Raw genomic sequence first — 19,129 nt, forward strand, 5'->3', positions numbered from 1 at the left:
AGTTTTCCTTTTTTTTTTTTTTTCATGAAGTCTATAAAGCTCTCAAAGGTACTTGGGACGGCGGCTGAAATGTTAGCTGTCCATCAAAATCTGTTCTTTCCTTTCCCACAGTCATGGAGTTCTAGATGGAGACACGGCTGCTCAGTGAAGTATATCCCACACTTCCTTGAGTTAGGGACGGCCATAGGCTGAAATACTCATCAGTGGAAAGTCAGAGCTACCGTGCGCCACCTCCAGGTCTGGGCTGAAGACCTTGACATTTTTCTTCTACGTTTTTGTTTTTTCTCTTTCCCACTGGATAAAACCTAGACATGGAGAAGACGAAGCTCCTACCATATAGATGATGCTAAATGGCAGGCAGCTAATACTGGTGGTGATGTGAGAGAGAAAGAAATTTCTTTGTTCTTTAACCCAGTGTGTTGCTGGATCTGTTAAAACAGTTTAGCCCTCACCCCAATGAATGCTTCACCTAACACTTCAAAAGGACAAAATCGTGCAAAGAGGACCTGATTCCAATTAAATGCTCTCCTGCTACAGCTCTGTGTGAATGGTGAGGAGTGAGGATTCCTAGTGGGATACAAGGTGGTGTCCAACTTCAACAAAAGGGACAAGGGCAGCTCTGAGTCCTACAGAACAAGAAGTCTATGCAGATTTGTAAGGAGATATTTGTCTAAAACAAAAATTATTAATTAAAGGTTTACAAATAGCCGTAATCAATTAAGAAAAGCAGTTATAAAAGGGAAAATTGACCTGGTACAATAAAGAGGAATTATGTTATTTGAAATTCAAGTGTTTGACCAGTGCTGGGTGTGCGACTAAACTCACTGTGGTCTGGTCCTTCAACTGTAGAATGAGAGATTTTGATGGGATAGACCTTTGAAGAGTAGAATTTTGTTGAGCTCAGAATGTTAGTTAGCTAATAAATGCTTATTCAAAGAATAAATCATCTTAATCATGACTCTTTGTAAACTTGGATTTTTTATGTACTCAGGTATATATTTCTATTAAAGAATCATTAGCATAATTTGCAGTTATATGAAGAATACTAGTAAAATAATGTTACACTGAAATACAGTACTAACAGCAGTTATAACAGTCCATGTGAAAAATCCTTATTCTTAAAACACCATAGAAGTCCAGCTTCCAAGAAAAATATTAAAACCATTGGTTTTTTTTTTTTTTCCTTTAGGCTTTTTATTAATCTGGGCTGATCCACTAGATTCCTCTCAAACAATCTTAGCCCAGTCTTCAAAAGCAAGGTTTAGTCTCTTGAGTTGTTAAACTGACAGAATACACACACTATAGATATATAAAACTATACATATATGCACACACTATATATAGTTATATATAGTTTTATATATATAAACTGTATATAAAGGGTCAGGATGGTTTTCTGACCTTTGAGTTCATGGATTTAATATGAAGCAGCCCTCCCCCTAATTTAAAAACTCAGCTAAATCTACTTTATTATAAGTGATGCAGGCTTACTATCATGACCACTATTGAAGTTAAAACCTTAATAAACCTAATGGTTGGTAATGAAAAAACTATCCAATTAAACACAATTCTCCCTCCAATAACCTCCCCATGCAGAAATGTGTGCCCAAAGGTCATAGTTTTAAAAACCTAACAGAAGCCCAAAAGATACTTGGGTGATGGTTAAATCTAAATTTTTTTTTACCTGTTGTAAGACAGTTTAAGTTCACTGTGAAGAGCTGAGGTAACAATAACCTTAGAGTGATGTCAATGTTAACTCATACTTTAAAAATAAAATGTCAAAAGAAACCAAAAATTATTTGGAACGGATGAATCACCGAGTAATATTTGCATTAATTGTAAAATCAGGTTTTATTTCAAAATTTTGAAATACCAACTAAGGCTTTGGAACTGAAGGATTAGGAAAGACCAGGGAAAGCCCCTTTCCCCCCCTCCCCCAGCAGCCCTCCCTCTCACTTTCTCTTTGCACTGTTCTGTGCCTTTGAGGGAGGACTTTGAAACAGAAAAGGAGATCTTGGGTTGACTGGTGAGATGTGTCTAAACTGCATCTCTCTCCCCCAATGGTGAGGTTTTCAGAAAAATTTTCATGCTATGGAAAGAAAAATAGAAGATGTAGCTAGCTAGCAATAAATAAAATATCTTCTCCAGTGAATTGTTTTTATTTCTCACATGAGAGGCATAATGTCGTAACTGGCTAAGTTCTGAATATGTGATGAGTTCTATGTGAAATGCCTAATGGATTATTTTCTGGATATATGTGGCAATCTGACATCAAAGACTAGAAAAAAGAGTTCTTAGTGAAGACAACAAGACCAAGGCCACAGGGCTGAACCATTAAGGATGGAGTTGGGGGCACTCCTCTCCTTATAACTGGGGATATTTTGTAGGATCGGATGTAGTCACACTTTTTGACCATGGCCCCACTATAAGAAAACATATTATTTTTATTCTACCAAGTTTTATATATACATAAAGAACTTTTTAAACCCATTAAAATGATTTCATGACTTACTAATAGGTCACAATCTGCAGTTCGAAAACAGAATTTTAGGTGCCATCCAGAGGATACTGATAGAAATCAGAGAGATAAAGTGTCTCTGTTTTCAAGATTATATTCAGCCACAACGGATACCACTTAGGTGTAATTTTAATACCTCATCTTTGATGGCAAGGAGGATGACATTACAAGAAAAAGAGTGACTTTTCACCATTTCTCTGTTGGGCAATAAATTGATAAAAGATAAAAGTTGTGTGGATTCTCTTTCCATAGAGGAATTTTATTTGCGGGAACCTGTTCTAAGGCATATGACATGTATACTATGTATAATGTGAAACACTAAAATGAGTATCTTTTGAATACAATTCCACTTTCAAGAATTTGTACTGTTATATGCGCAAGTGCACAAAAAAAAGTACAAGGATATTGACTGCAGCAAAAACAGGTAACAGTATGTCTTTTGATAAATTGTTTCTAATTATACTGCATTCATACAGTTTTGTATTATGCAACTGTTAAAAATAACAATGCAGTAATATGACTTACTCCATAAGTTATACATTTGTTTTAATTTTCTAACTCAATTATGTAATTGGAAATATACATTTTAATAGGAAAAAAAGAAAATTAAACCCTATCCTGAATTTAAAGTTTAACTTTGACATTTTTAACAATTAATGACAGATGAAGTGTTATCAATAAAACATAAAGTATGAAATAAACCAAACATTTCTAAGCACTACTGAAATCCTCTTCATAATACATACAGAAAAATTTTAACTTTAAAGGAGCTGTTTATTTACAACTTTCTGATGATATATTGCCTTAGGATGAAAGAAAAGTTATTGGTGGGTTTAGTTACTTTTCTCAGAATAGCTGATTTTTGAAAGTTTTTGAAAAAAGAATCAATATTTGTATCACACCACATTTAGATTTTTATAAACTCATTTTCTATGTTTTTCCCACTCCTCAGTCCATTTTCATCTCCTAATTGTTTTAGCTGGGTGCAATATGACCAACTAACTTGTAGAATAGCTTCCTAGTAAGTACAAATACATTGTGCTTAGAGCTGGTAGAAGATAAGGTCTCTTGTTCACAATGGAATGCCAATCTAAGAAGGATGGCAGATACAGATAAAACATTCAACTATTCATGCAAAGCTTATTAGCACAGTTAGTGATACATAGCAAATGTTAGCCATTTTATTAGATAGCATAATAAATAAAATGTTTATGATAGATTGGGAAAAATAATTGATACAGTAAAAGTTTTAGGCATTCTGAGAAGAATCAAGTATTTTTATTTCTTTTCCATCTCACATTTATGGGTACGCTGTCTCATTCTCTCCTATCCTTATCCATATCACTGATGAATAAAATGTTTGCATTTTGCCTCTAGGGACATTTGGCAATGTCCAGAGACATTTTTAACTATTACAACTGGATGGGTGGTCCTACTGACACCTAGTGTGTAGAGGTTAGAAATACTGCTAAACATTCTATAATGCACAGGACAATCCCTCACAATAAAGAAATATCTGACTCAAATGCCAGTTTTCAAGGATGAGAGACGTGCCATAGCTTCACGTCAGTGCTTTGGTTTATATAGAGAAAGAACTAAACTTGATTGACCACTTCCCATGAATCAGGACTTATAGTAAATGCTTCACATATGTCACTTAATTCTCACAATAATCTTCAGAAATGTCCCAGATGAAAAAACCGAGGTTTAGAGTAAGTTATTTGCTTGGGTTGATAGAGTAATGCTGGCTAACCTGACTCCACCGACTACAGTTTTGTTCACTTGTCTAAGAGGCAGACATGACTTTCCTTTTTGACTTAGAAATTTAGTTATTATAATACAGCATCTTTGCTCCAGATCTCCTGAATGTTCTGGTTGGAGCTAGTCTATCTATCATATAGCCTAAAAAGCAGAACAGCATGGTGACAATGCATGAACTGAACTGAGTTCTTCCTGAGACAATCAAATGTGAAGGTAAAAATACCAAACAATGATAACTCAATGGTAGCTGCTTTCTGTTTTGTTTTGTTTTAAATATCTTCTTCATTCAGTTTCAAAGAATAGAAGAAGAATAAGGGAATTCTCTCTGAAACATGCCCACAGAAAACACCATATTCACTAATGGTACGATAAAAGTATGTACATATTTAAACCTAAGGTATACTGAAATTCTCTTTGAATACCTTCCTCCCTTCATTAACTTAATCGTTCATTAAAAAATACTAGGCCTAGTATGTCAGTAAAGACACTGAAGTACACAGACTGATGCAGTTCCTGTACGCATAGAGCTTACAGCTGTGGCAAATTGAAAGCAATGGCCAAAATTCTTTGCAACTCCACCCAACAAAAGGATAAATTTATTTCTCCAATCCTTGACTCTTGGTAGGCCTGTAACTTTCTCTGACCAAAAGAATGAGACAGAAGTGTGAGTTTTAAATGCACATTTCAAGAGGACTTGCAACAATATTCTTGCTCTCTTGGAACACTGCTGCCATGGGACCAAGCCTGGGCTAGCCCACTGGAGGATGAGCAGAGAGGGAAACCCTAGCTGTGGCTTCCTTAGACCAAACAGCACCAGCTGGGCAGCCAAAAGATTTAGAGATTAGGAGAGCCAGCCAAGACCAGAGGACCTAGACGACCCACCAAATGGAGAAAAATAACAAATGTTTGTATTTTAATTAGCTTTATAGTAATTTTTACATGCAGCAGAAACTGACTAATGCAACAGTTTAGTAAGCAGGAAGACAAATAGACAAAAGCAATGCAACATAAGTGTCATGGGAATTGGAGGGTAAGTGGGGTGTGGGTTAGTTATTTTGGTAATTTAATAATTACGCTTTCTTTGTTAGGGTCCTATTTGGATGGCATAATAAACAATATGTTCATGATAATGTGGGAAGAGAAATTGAGACAGTAAAAGTTTTACTGTCATTTTTACTCTGTTGGCTAATTCCCAAATGAACAAAAGAAACAAGTACATTAGCCAAAAACATTGTGTTATAAACAGAAATAAAATTAATACTGTTAAAACCTTCAAAACATAAATAGTAATAAATTGCTGCTATCTTTAAGCAGTGATACCATTATAAAACAAGTCAATAATGTTTTCAAGCTCTTCAATTCTCCAATACCTAAAACCAAATTCGTCACTCCTGCAGCAAGGGGCCCTGTTCTTGATTTCCCAATTTCTGCTAATATATCATTCTGTCAGGTATTCAGGGTCAAAAGTTCAATTACCTTTTTCACCTTTCCTCTCTCTTTATCTCACACATATTCAGTCAGTTACCAATTTCTGCTGATTTGGGTGGTGGTAGTGTATTATTTCTCATATCTGCCCCTCTGTTCCATCTCCACTGTTTCATCCTAGTTAAACCTTCATTGCCTCAGCTCTGAATGACAGTAATAATCTCCCTACTGTTCTCCCTTAGGGTGATGTTTCTTCTTCCTTAAGCATCTTTCACATTATTACTATATTACTTACAAAATAAAGTCAAAAGCCCTCAAACATGAAGCATAGTATATTATCCCTCTAAATTATAAGTATCACCTATTATTAAATCCTAACTAAAACCCTCTATTATAGGCAGACTAATCATTTAAAAATGCCTTGCTCATTTCTGTCTTGTGTATTTGTTCGCAGTATGCCCTGCCCTCTGAAATGCCATCCGTCCTACTTAAATACTACCCGCTCCTCAATCTCTGCCAAGAAATCTGCAATTCCCCTGTCACCTATAGCTCTGTAGTCCATGTAAGGGCTCTACCACTTATGTGTATTGATGATTTTACACTTCACAATGTACCGTTCCACTGAAAGCTAATTTTATCTCTCTATATATTTACCATCTTCTTAAGTGGATATAAATGCCTAAGAAGCAGACATGTGTTTTGCTTTTTTGTACTTCCAAATTAGTAAACACTAAGTACATTTTAATTAATACTGCATTAATGGCAAGAAACACTGCAACTACAAATTTGTCAAAATGTGGCCTTCTGGTTTTGGTCATGACAGAGTAATAATTCTTGAACTTGCCCCTTGCCATAGTTAACTGTAAAACTATACAAAATAATTGAAACAATAATTTAAGACACTGGACAAGAGATAGCATAAGGATGTATACCATAAGAGAATGGAAACACTTGAAGTGAGTGCCAAGTTCACTTTCTGACTGACGGCATGCTCCAAACCATGACACAAGGAAGTAGAGCCCAAACAGAAAGCAGCAATCACACTGCAGGGTATCAAAAAGGAGGGATTTACACAGAAAAGGAGGCTCATAAATCTGCATAAAGGTCACTTCTGGTCATTGGCCAAATATTAAGCTGTATTAGTGCAGGATCTAAGAGTTGAATAAAGATTCCAGAAGTTCCTGGAACTTCTAAGAGACACTGAAGTCCCAATCATGCAGAGTGAAGAGACTTCACTGATCAATCTGAGCATTTAGCTGTGACTCCAGAAGGACCATGCAATAGGAGTAATGGACATACCCTACAATTAAGGCTACTCTAAATCCATTTCGCTAGGTAGACTTATTAGCATACTGAACAACGTAGAGAAAAGGATCAATAAATTTGAAGAATGGTAAATAAGAACTATCCAAACTGACATGCAGAGAAAAGAGGCAGAAAGAATTAAGGGCCCTATGAGACTATATCAAGTAATCTCTCATATGTGTAATTTAGAGTCCTAGAAAGAGAAAGGAGCAAGAGAAAATATATTTGAAGAAATAATCAAGAATTTTCCAAATCTGATTAAAAAAAAAGATCAACCCATACATTCAAGAATCTCAAAGATCCCCATGTTGGATAAAGACATATAAAATGATGCTAGTCACATTACAGCCAAACAATTAAATGCTAATGCTAAAGAAAAAATGACCTAAAAGCATCCAGGGCCAAGGGGGAACAAAGATAAGTATGATGGCTGATTTCTCATCAGAGGCAGTAATGGAAGTGCTGAGAGAGAGAAAAAAAGATCAGTGTATAAGTCTATATTCAGCAAAACTATCCTTTAAAAATAAGGGTGAAATTGACATTTCAAATAAACAAGAGCTAAAACATGTGAAAGAAAGCTCTTCATGCTGAAGGGAAATACACCAGATAGAAATTTGGACCTACATGAAAGAATGAAAATGCCAAAGATGATATAAACATGTAGGTGAATATAAAACTTCTTCATTTGCTGTTCAAAAAATACAGCATATTTGGGGATATATAACATATGCATAAGTAAAATGTATAATATAAACAGCACATAGGAAAAGGACAAATGGAAGTATAGTACTGTCAATCAAATTCTTACATTATATATAAAATATTATACTATTAATTCATGGTAGACTCAAGGATGCATATTGTAACCCCTAAAGTAACCACTTTAAAAATCAGCTAAATGAAGGAGATACAATGGAATTAAAAAATAAACTTAATTTGTTCAAAAGATGGCAGGAAAGAAGGAAAAAATGGATAAAGAACACATGGCACAAATAGTAGATAGTAGGCTTCAACCCAACCATATCAATAATTACATTAAATGAAAATGGACTATACTCACCTATTAAAAAGTAGAGATGCTTAGACTGGACAAAAAAGCAAGACCCAAGTGTGTGCTTTTCATAAGAATTATACTGTAATATTGAAGACTCAGATAGTTTAAAAGTATAAGGATGGAAAAGTATGCCACTTATACTATTGAAATACTAAATATTAAAAAGGGGCTTATATTAAAATACAAGATAAGGTACTCTTCAAGAGAAAAAATATTTCCTGAGACAAAGGGGAACATTTCATAAGAATGAAAAGGTCAGTTCATTAGAGAGAAATAATAATCTGAATGTGAATGTAGGAGCTTCAAAGTACATGAAGCAAAAAGTGGCAGAACTAAAGGAAGAAAGAGAAATATCCGCAATTATAGTTAAGATTTTTAACACTTTTCTTTCAGTAATTGTTAAAAATAAATCAACAGAACATCAGGAAGAATATAGAAAATGTAAGAACAACACTATCAATCAAAATAACCTAAGTGTATGTATACAGCACTTCACCAATAATTGAAGAATATACATTCTTCTCGAGTGCACATGGAACATTCTCCAAGACAGATCATATGTTAGACTATAAAACAAGTTTCAGTAAACCTGAAAGAAGTGAACGCATATAGATATGTTATATAAACACAATGAAATTAAATTAAAAACCAATAACAGAAAGCTACCTATAAATCCTTATATGTAATTAAGCCAAAAGTTAAATTGTGGGAGTGGGAGGAGGGAAAAAATGCCTCTTTGAATCAAAAATACATAGTAAATATAACCTCATTCTCCAGTATGAAAGCGTCTCAATTCTTGCTGTATCACGTCTACTGTAACCACTGGGGACAGGGATTTTCTTAGAGAAGTGATCGGAATGAATTCCAATATGTTCCAAGGAAATAAATATTTGCCTATGGTTCTTTTCTTTATCATATGACTGATATTTTTAGGATCAAAAATTTTTGGACATTTTTGGACATTTTCTAATCATAATTGTCATGTATATCAAATGAAATATTCCTAAGTAAAATTTTTTTTTGTTAACACCATAGAATAAAATGTAGTGAGTACAAATTTGTAGAGCTAGAGAAATTCTCTAAATATTGTAGTAAATTAGATAAAACCTTACATGTTAAACTGAAGTCACTCATGGGTATTGCCTTCCATTTCCACATAAAATCCAATTAAAAACATCTACTCAAAGTTTGAGGTCTTTCATTCAGGTGGCATAGAAAGGGGTTTGATTTACTGGCCCTTGTTCTGAACCTTTTGTTTCCACATTTCCAATTCTACAGATTTCTTCTTCCCTAAAAATAGAGTATGATGAAGGTAGGCAGGGGTGGATGAATACTCGGAGCACAGAGGATTTTTAGGGCAGCGAAAATGCTCTTGTATAATATCATAATGACGGATACATGTCATTAAACACTTGTCCAATCCCATAGAATACACAACAAGAATGAACTATAATGTAAACTATGGACTTTGGGTCAGTATGATTTGTAAATGTAAGTTCATCAGTTATAACGAATGTACCACGCTGACTGGGGGTGTTAATATTGGTGGAGGCTACGTATGTGTGGGGGCAGGAGATACATGGGAAATCTCTGTGCCTTCCCTTCACTTTTTCTGTAAACTTTAAACTGCTCTAAAAAAATAAAATCTTTTAAAAAAGCAGACTATGACCAAATTTTATTTTCATGTCTGGCCTTTGTCTTGAGTACCATTTTGGAGTATTTGTATTTTCAGATTGAAGAGGAAATAAACCTTGAGGATTATGATTTAGAGATTAATGTTCTTTTGATCAAATATAGTGAAACCAATCAAGTTTTCTTAAATCTGAATATGATGACTTTAAATTGGATTTTCATTTTTATTAATCCTCAAAGATCAATAAAAATATGTTCTTTATGTTTTAAAGGAAAAGATTCATCACGTGAAGCAGCAATACTTGGTTCTACGATATGGTGACAATTGTTCTGGAAGGAGAAATAATCACAACGATGACTTTCCAATCACACACACAAAACTAATAATTTGCAAGCATCAAAATCAAAATCAGGCCTTTCAGTCCCTGAATCTAGTTATTAAGGCCTTTCCACACTGACCACTCACATAGAAAAACCCTTCAATATATGCAGATGTCAACGTATAAAGTAAGCAGGAAAGAAAGAGGTGAACTACACTCTCTTCTATGTCTGATAAGGTCTGATGCGAACACTTCTTTGTCCTATGATTCTCTGTTGGCGACCTTGACTGCTTGGCAATGAACAAAAACAAAGTACTCATAGATGACAAATTAATGTGAAAATGTGATTTGTTTGATATTTTTACTAACATATCTTGTTTACCGAGGAAAATGTGAAGTGAACTGACCTTAGGGCTTTTAACCACAGCAGAATTCTTACTTAGATGAAGCTCATTATGAGCACCTTGAAGTAACGAACTAATTCAGTCAACTTTCGATCGTATGTGGATGAATATGAGTCATGGAAACAACATGCGTACAATCCAAAAGTCATTAGTGAAATCTTTTAAAGGAGAGTGAAGGGTAGGAGTCCTGACTGAGAGGGGCAGAAAGAGTGTTTTGGGGTATTCTGCTTCCAGAACACCACCTAGGTTAAATGTATTCACTTTGAGATAAATCATTAAAGCAGTACTCATGATTTGTGCACTTTTTTGGGGGGCGATTCTTCGATTTTAAAAAGGCTAATGTGAAAAAGAAAAAATGTAAACTGAAATCATTACATGACATAAGCTCCATGAAATTATGGATTTCTGTCATGTCATATTTCCAGTACCTAAAACGTGGCACATAGAAAGGACTCAACATATTTTCAGATAAGTTAATGGTTAAAAAAGAAATCCTACTATGTAAAAGCAGAGAGCTTATATGAAAAAGTAAAGGTCCCCTACCCCACCTCTCTTCATCTCCAATCTTGCTTTTCAGAGCGACTGACTTTTTAACATTCAAAACTTTCTCTTTCTGGTTTTCCTGGGAATTCTTTCCATATCTCCAAATACTATATTTATATCTGTTTCCTTATCAGTTTTAGAAACTGTTCTTGCTATGACAGATGAGGATTCAGCTCAAACTATTACCACTTTCCTTTCTTCTTCCTCCAAATATAGTTATAGTGAGACCCGAAACCAATTAGAATTAAAATATTGAATTTTATATTCAATTTCTATATCAAGTTTGCCTTCAATTCCTTTGGAGAAATAATGAGAGTTCATAGTAGTGACTAATTAATAATGAAAAGATGCAACCCCAGAAACACCTAGATGTCAGGAAGAAGCTAGACTGAGATCAAAATGAGAACTCAATCCAAAAATGGATAGTTGCTTATATTTATCACATTGATAATCATGAATTGTTTTTGTACCTTCTCACATGTATTTTCCTTAAATTGACACATCTCCATATGGCAAGAGAATCTGAAGTCTTCTAAATAATACTACTACATCAAAACAACAAATAATTTTAGAGGCAGATGCTCATTTTACAGAGAGGAAATGAGACCCAGAGAAGTTAATTAATTTTCCCAGAGCCACACAGCTTAATCAATAGCACAGTACAGTAGACTAATATTTTATCCAGACATTTACTTATTCATTCAGCAAACTTACCAGCTGCTGTGCAAATAAAAAAATAAGACAAAATCCGCCCCCCCCCAACCCCCCTGCCGCCCCGCCAAGATATTTTCTGTCTGGAAAGCATAAGAAGTCAAGAGAACATGGCTTAGAGGCACATAAGTCTTTATGGGTAGGTCAGGGGGAATGGATAGAAGAGGGAGAGAGAAATGGTGATGTCTGAACCATGCCTGAAGGTTGACTAGGGAGCTCAATGGCTAGGAAGGAAAGGGCATTCCTCCTGATGCAGGGCACGCACATACAGAGGCATTCAAAGTGAGAAAACATGGATAAGAAACTGGACGTTGATGCAGATGATATGAGAAATAGGGGATGGGTCAGGAGCGAGGGTGGAGGTGAGGTGTGTGGGAATCAGTCTGTGAAGACAATGGAGATTCATTTCAGAAATATAAAGATTGTGACATGATCAGACTTGCACTTTAGAAAGGTGACCTTTGTGCTGGAATGAAGGATGGAACAGAAGCAGGAGATAATGTATCAGGAGACAATGCAAAAATGAAACTAGACATTCAGTGAGGAAGGAATGGATTCTGGAGGTGAGGAGGCAGCTGAGCTAACAGAACTTGGTGACTGACAGAAGGAGATAAGTGAGTATGCATGAAGAATGGGTTCCTCGATTTCTAGCACGGGAAATGTACCACACTGGGCTACCAACCGCACTTTCTAGTGTGCTGGGTAGCAATATGGTAGGTGGGGATGATAACAAATTTGATATTGGCATACTGATGGGGACATCTATATGAAGATACTTAAGTGCCTCAGCAATAAAACTATTGTTTTCTGTGGCTTGCCTTGAATGACTGGACTCCTTCAGTTTAACAGAGAGTGAATATAGCACAACTGCCCTCCAAATCATGCATCTATTTCAACACAGGATTGAACTACCTCTTTAAGCAACTTGGAGAATACCTATTCGGCAATTGTGGTAGACTTTCTAAGAGAACTAGGATTCTTTCCCTGTCCATCATAAAAAAAGAATTTCAGAGTAAATTACTGATAAGGTAATGTTTTAACATAGGAAATATTAAAATGTTCTAAGGTGTACTTGTTAAATTCAGTTAAATGTGTAAAGTAGGAAATTGGGTAAACACATGGAGAGAAACCATAAAGACATTATAACAAATGAATGCTATGATATGGCACGAGAGCAAGGGAGTACACTTAATTGTCACAAACCATGCTTTTGTTTTAACTTCACAGGTGTACTGAGATTTGCTTAATCACAACTGACTTCTAAAGTGTTTTCAGAATGTGGGGGGAATGACTATTGTTTTCAGTTTATCAAAAATAGGATAATCCACACCTCACCCCCATTTAAAAGAAGAAGACACTAAAGTCTATACATCAAACTTAATGATCAAACACCAATATATGGTTAAATCCTAGAGAATAAACCTATACACCTAAGAACTGGCAGACAAAGAAGTTCCTCAAATGTCAATAAAACATGAGTCAGGATTTCATGTTAGGACATTCAAAAAATAGTCATTCTCTCCATTCCAAAAATTCTTATCCTGGAAGCCAAATTTTCTAAGACAATTAAGTAAGTAATGTATTTTCACTATTTAAATGAATTGCAGGCTTGGGCACAGAACCACTAGATAGGTTGGTTACGGAGTCTGCCATCACTTTTAATTTTTCTACGTTCATGCTTGATATATGTTAGAATTCATTTTTAGAGATGAGGGATAGATATGCCCTGACAATGAAATACAGTATATGTTTAGTCCAAATGACATAAGTAATAATAAGAAATAATTTTTAAAAATAACTGCTATTTTGACAAACAGAATTCATTATAGCAATCAAATTATTTTTAAAATGTTAATTAAACTCTTTCTACAGAAGTGTACTTAACTTTATGTAGGTTTTGTATATTTTTAGTTCAAGTTAGCAAAAAGTAAATCTCGCCAATAAATGCTAGTGAGCCACATATATCAAAAGGCTAAAATCTAAGAAAAATCCAACCGCTTTATTTTCCGCTACAAAATATATGACTTGTCCAAATATTTTTGACTAGTATGATTGAGAGGATGTTATAACTTTGTAATTTTGTTTATGCTTCTCTCCATGCCCAGAAGCTGAAGACTGAGCTGACTATGTAATGGAACAGCGAAATCTATTGTTCCCTGGGTGTCTTCTCATAGGGAAGCTATAAGCAGAGAGTATGGACTATTTTATTCTTTTAACTAACAAGCACTGCTGCTATCCACTTTCAGAGTATTTTCCAACAATGACATCTTAACAATGCAGTGCTATGTAAGTAAACATTTAGCTTTTTCTTCAGTTTGTTGGCAACAACAAAAATGATTCCACATCTATGTATTTGTAAACAATTTTTAAAATTAACCTTTTAAACATGAATGTTATCTTTGTAAGGGGTTCGAACAGAGGTCAGAGTCAGAACCAAAATTAGGTGGGCAGCAAAGCGGAGTGGACTGAAGTCGGCAGTTTTCAATAAAATGGTTCTGACTCTCCCTGGGAGCACAATAACACCAGGACCCAGAGTGTTGGTACTGTGCTCTTTCTTAATTTGGATGGTATATTTCATTTCATATACTGTGTCTATACAGAATAAGTGGTTAGAGTCAGAGTTTCAAGGAAAATTTTCTGAAAATGCAACAACTGAGAAATAATCAACAAAACCCTGCCATGATGAGGCCCAGGTTTTACAGTGCTGCTAAATCATTAAAGTGTGAAAGTGGAAAGTACAGTAAACCTTGCTAATTGCTTGCTTGTTCCTGAGGTTTTCCAGCTAGTAATTTCCCCACTCCCATTTTTTTATAGGTGATAAGTATTTAATTCTGGATGTCGTAACATATTTGTTTTGACTTTTTGATTAATTTAGATGCTTTAACAATTTTTGGATTACAAAGCAGTGTGTGTAGCATTGTTTCCATTTTCAGAGATACTAGTATTGAAATTACAGTTTCAATGGAGCTCAGAGAAATTCTAGCATAGCCAAAAAGTTACAGTTTTTATTGTACGAGCACCTTTAATCATTTCAATTACTTTATTACCTTGTTTGATAATGCCTTTAAAACTTTGAAACTAAAAGCCTATTTTTCCAGTTCATAAATTCTACTTTCAAAATGAAATGCTTCCCTTTTGGAAGACACTGAGTAGTTTTTAATAAATTACTTGTTCTAGTAAACTTCGAGTGCTCTTTAGATAAAAATATAATATCTAAGAAGTAAGAACTAGCTTTGGTTTCTTTTTTCCCAAAAGGCAAGGCAAAATAGTGTAATTTTTGTTCCTTGCAGAAAACAGCTGCCTTTTCTTTTTTTTTAAAACAAAACAAAAGTTATGTCATTTCTTTACTCAACAAATTACTGTTACTGATTGCTCAGTATGTACCAACAAGCACAACATTAAGTGTCAGATGTTTGTCAATATAGATTAGGTACTATTTCTTTTAAATTAGAACTACAGAATTTCGATTCTCTCAGATAGCTCTTTTCCTCTCCTTTTCATTATTTCTTTTATGCTTACGCTCTTAAAGAATAAGTCATATAGAATCTTTACATTCTTCTCTAAAGCTCCATCAGAGTTTTTTTTCACAGAAGCTGAGTCTATAGGTAGTTTAAGTTTATTAATATCTGTTGAAAATATAGGTCATAATAAAAGCTGGTTATAAGATTTTTGGCTTCATGGTGAAATGTAAATAAAAAGTAATAAACCAATTTGTAATGGGAATTAAACCACCTATTTCATTATTCTAATTTCAAAAACAGGCAACAAATTAAAGCAGATAAAACTTCTATTACTGATAATTAAATCTATTAGTTATTACAGAAAATATAAGGGTAATAATTGATTTCTTTTAAAATTTTTTAAAAATGATATTATTATGATTAATACTCTAAGTTAAATAAGTTTGTCATCCATAACCTATACTCTTGAAGATTCTCCAATCTTTAACAAAGCAAAACTTATATTACATACTTTGTGTAAAAATGTTGGCATTAAATTATTTGTAGTAAGCAATAAGATTTTATTTCACACTTTATTTTCTAACTGTTAGCTGATCTTCAAGGGTAGGTCTAACAACCTCATCTGAAAATATAAAAGATTGCTTAGTAATTTAGTACTTGGGAATGTCTTCTCTAATCCAGCAGAGACCAAGGGTATAGAACAATTTCATCATCATAAAAAGAATGATACTTTTTTTTTTTTTTAATCTAACAGTGAGGTACTGGATACTCATTAATGAACTATCACATAGATAAATGTCTTGGTTATGCTACCCTAACTATTAACTCTACCAAAGTATCTGGTTTCAATTATTAATCTTTTGATTAAATAAACACACTTATACACACACACAATCAAGGAGCCAAACTAACTTGCAGGACTATATCACAAGTCCAAACATTCCTTTCTGAGGCTGGATGACTCTAGTTCTTCACACTCTCAAGGACTCTTAAGGAATGACAGGGTCAACTCGAACGGGTATGTATGTTTCTGATGCTTTACCTGTTTGCCTCTAAGAACAATATAGTGAGTTCAATATTTATAGGAGGTGCAAGTGTGCAATTGAGAATTAATTCCCAGAAAGCAGGATAAACTGCTTCAGGGTGGTTTTATGGTCACCAAGAAAGCAGCTGTCAATCAACTCGTGATGTAGAAACAGAACATTTAAAAATGTCCTCCGGCACTAAAATTCTATCCTTCTTTCTTCTGCTCTTCTTCTTTTAACATATAGCTATCATGCCACCTTATATGGTTCTTATTACAAACAAACCCAGCAAGCAAACAAAACAACTTCCTACTAAGGTAAATCAATGACAAATTTTGCATAGCCATTGATTGTTATATATCCACTGCTGCTAATGTGATTCGTGTTCAATCTGTAGACTACAAGAGCATAACCTGAATATTTACTCTATTGGTTAAACTACTCTGCATTTCCAGACATTCTATTGCAGTCATCTCTATGCTCAGAACAAAACATCTACCAACAAGTTCTGAAGAAGAAAAAGATGATATTTTGACTATCGAAAATTCATATAGAAGCTCAGATATCATTTTTAAAAATTTATTGTTTTAAAATGTCAGCTACTGTTCTTTCTTCTCCAAAGTTCAAACTAATTGAAGGTTACGAAGTAACCACTTCCCCCCAGAAGCCAGAACTTTCACCTCTTCTGAACAGGGGAATACCTCTCCTAAATTAGGTAAAAAATAATAACAATAATAATAAATAATAAGGTCTTGCTGATTGAATGAGAGTCCCAGATTCCTGTAGCCTCCGATTCCTTATCTAGACCTTCTATCTACCACAATGAGCAGTATCTGAAAGTCAAGGTAGCACTCTTACTTCATCAATTATCTGGAAGTGTGAAAGCAGTAGTAAAAACAACCTGCATAGATATGTTTCTCAAACTAGCTTCAATTTATTCTAAGGAATATGACAAGAGAAAGATGAGGAATATGATCACTAAATCTAAAATTCTGCCTATTTCAGACTCATTGAGCTTTTAACAACTGCAACTCAGATGATCTTAAGTGGCAGAAGAAGGAAGTGCAAAGATCAAAGCAGAGCTTATGAAGGGGAACGACTATTTTTGTATGTGTACTCCAGTATTTACTAACTGGGTTTGAAAAATAGGGGCATTTGTTCAGCCCATGTGAATGTCAACTGCAGAATGTAAGGTGAAATTGAAATTTCAAAACAAAAATAATAGCTTTTCACCACCAACCCCAGTTGAATTATAGTATTTCCTTTAAAATGTCTTTCAAACAGGCTAGAAGTGATTTACTCTTCACATCAAAAGTATTTCAGTGCCAGCATTAAATCTACATATAATGAGTCTTCCTTTGTATTCATGTTTGTCCAGCAGGCTGTGGCCCAGGAAGACATTTTATCTAAACAAGCTCCAGAGAGCATTGAGGAGATGCAGGTCTATCAATATGGATGAATAATTTCAGCTTTCATATTTGCATTTAACATATATGTTCTTCTCACCTTAGCAATTTAATTACATGATCAATGTAAAAGGCTACAAGAAACAAATCTTTTTTTATTTCCTGACTTCCGAAGTTCATAAGCTCAAAAAAAAAAATACTTTGCTTTAAATCATTTACATAATTTCTTTAGTACATCAAACACTAAAAGAATTCATCTCTAGAAAGCACAATATTAAAATTAGGAAAACAACATATGTCAACCAAGGGCTTTATTTTAATCAAGATTCTCTTTTAAAGTTTTAACAAACACTAATGTAATTTAAACTACTCAAGAATATTCAACTGAGGTTTTTGCTAGAAAAATAAGCACTGAACATCTTGATCCCAAGCTTTAGTGTTTACCAAAGATCACCAGTTTGTAGAACATTTGTATGCCAGAGTTATTAAGTATTTTAATACCATAGTCATTTTCTCAGATTATGGGCTTTAAGACAAAAATCTTTGAGTTAAATATAGTTATTTAATAAGCTGTAATGCTGAAAAACCCTACTTAACAAGTCCATGGAAACGTCTCAAATCTGGATAACCAGATACTGTATCATTAAGTCCCATTTAAGTTTCAGGATAGACCAATTAATCAGGGCAAACATTTCCATCGGTATTTATTTCTGAAGACCGTAAGAAAACATGTACTTAGGCTAGGCTTTGTTTGTATTATAATTTTGTTTTAGAGGTCATGCGCAATATGTGATACCACTGTCCAGGTGTTTTACATACTCAGTGCCTAAAAAGTGCTCTAAATAGGTAAATTCTTTTCCCACTCAAATGCCAGGCCCTGTGGGGTCAGGATCAGGCCTTATTTTTTTGAAAACTAATGTATAGATCCTATATAGTAGGTGAATATAATATGTACCGCTGTGTGTGGGGGGGATGTGGAGGGGATGTGGGGGCTTCCTTTTGAAGTAGGAGACAAGGAATAAGGCTGTCCTATTCAACTTGCGGGAGCTAGGGAAGGCTTTCCCAGCCGAGAGGACTGCCATGCACTTCTGCTTTCATTTCATGGAACGCCCTTAGGTAAAATCTGGTTCAGCACTGCACCAACCACCTTTCCCTCTCTCCTCCGCGCCCCAGCTCACCTCAACCCTCAGGCCACCCCACAGCAGGGGGTAGGGGTGGGATTTTTAAAAGTTCGCTAGAGTTCCCCTCTGGTTCCGTTCCCGCCTGGGGGGGGGGGGGGACATGAAGAGAAAGGACAGCCCGGGCAGCAGCGGCCCTCGGGCCGACCGGACCCCGCCGGGTCCGGATGTGCCTTTCTCCCCTCTCGCCAATCCCAAGAGGCTGTCCACGCCTGTCAACGTCCTGCTAGGGTCTAGCCCAGCGGTCATCGCAGGAATGAGGAAGTGCAAGCGGGGCTGGAGGGGTGCGGGGCGGTGGGTAGCGGGAGTCCGGCCGCGCGTCCCCGGCGTGGCGCCCACTTGCCCGAGCCTGGCTTACCCTGGCGGCGACCGCGTTCGGTGTCCGT

The 19,129-nt window shown here is 35.3% G+C and overlaps 1 protein-coding gene across 2 annotated transcripts in view; it reads right to left on the minus strand.

Moving 5' to 3' along the window:
- The window catches only part of NFKB1 (nuclear factor kappa B subunit 1), a 110,036-nt gene extending 90,913 nt beyond the window's left edge, over positions 1-19,123 (minus strand). For both annotated transcript variants that reach the window (XM_023531392.1, XM_011361512.1), the window contains exon 1: positions 19,102-19,123. The gene's annotated coding sequence lies outside the window, so the exon portion shown is untranslated. The remainder of the gene's footprint in view (positions 1-19,101) is intronic.
- Between the last annotated feature and the right edge of the window lie 6 nt (positions 19,124-19,129).

This window comes from Pteropus vampyrus, unplaced genomic scaffold (genome assembly GCF_000151845.1).
Source record: "Pteropus vampyrus isolate Shadow unplaced genomic scaffold, Pvam_2.0 Scaffold67, whole genome shotgun sequence".
Taxonomy (NCBI): domain Eukaryota; kingdom Metazoa; phylum Chordata; class Mammalia; order Chiroptera; family Pteropodidae; genus Pteropus; species Pteropus vampyrus.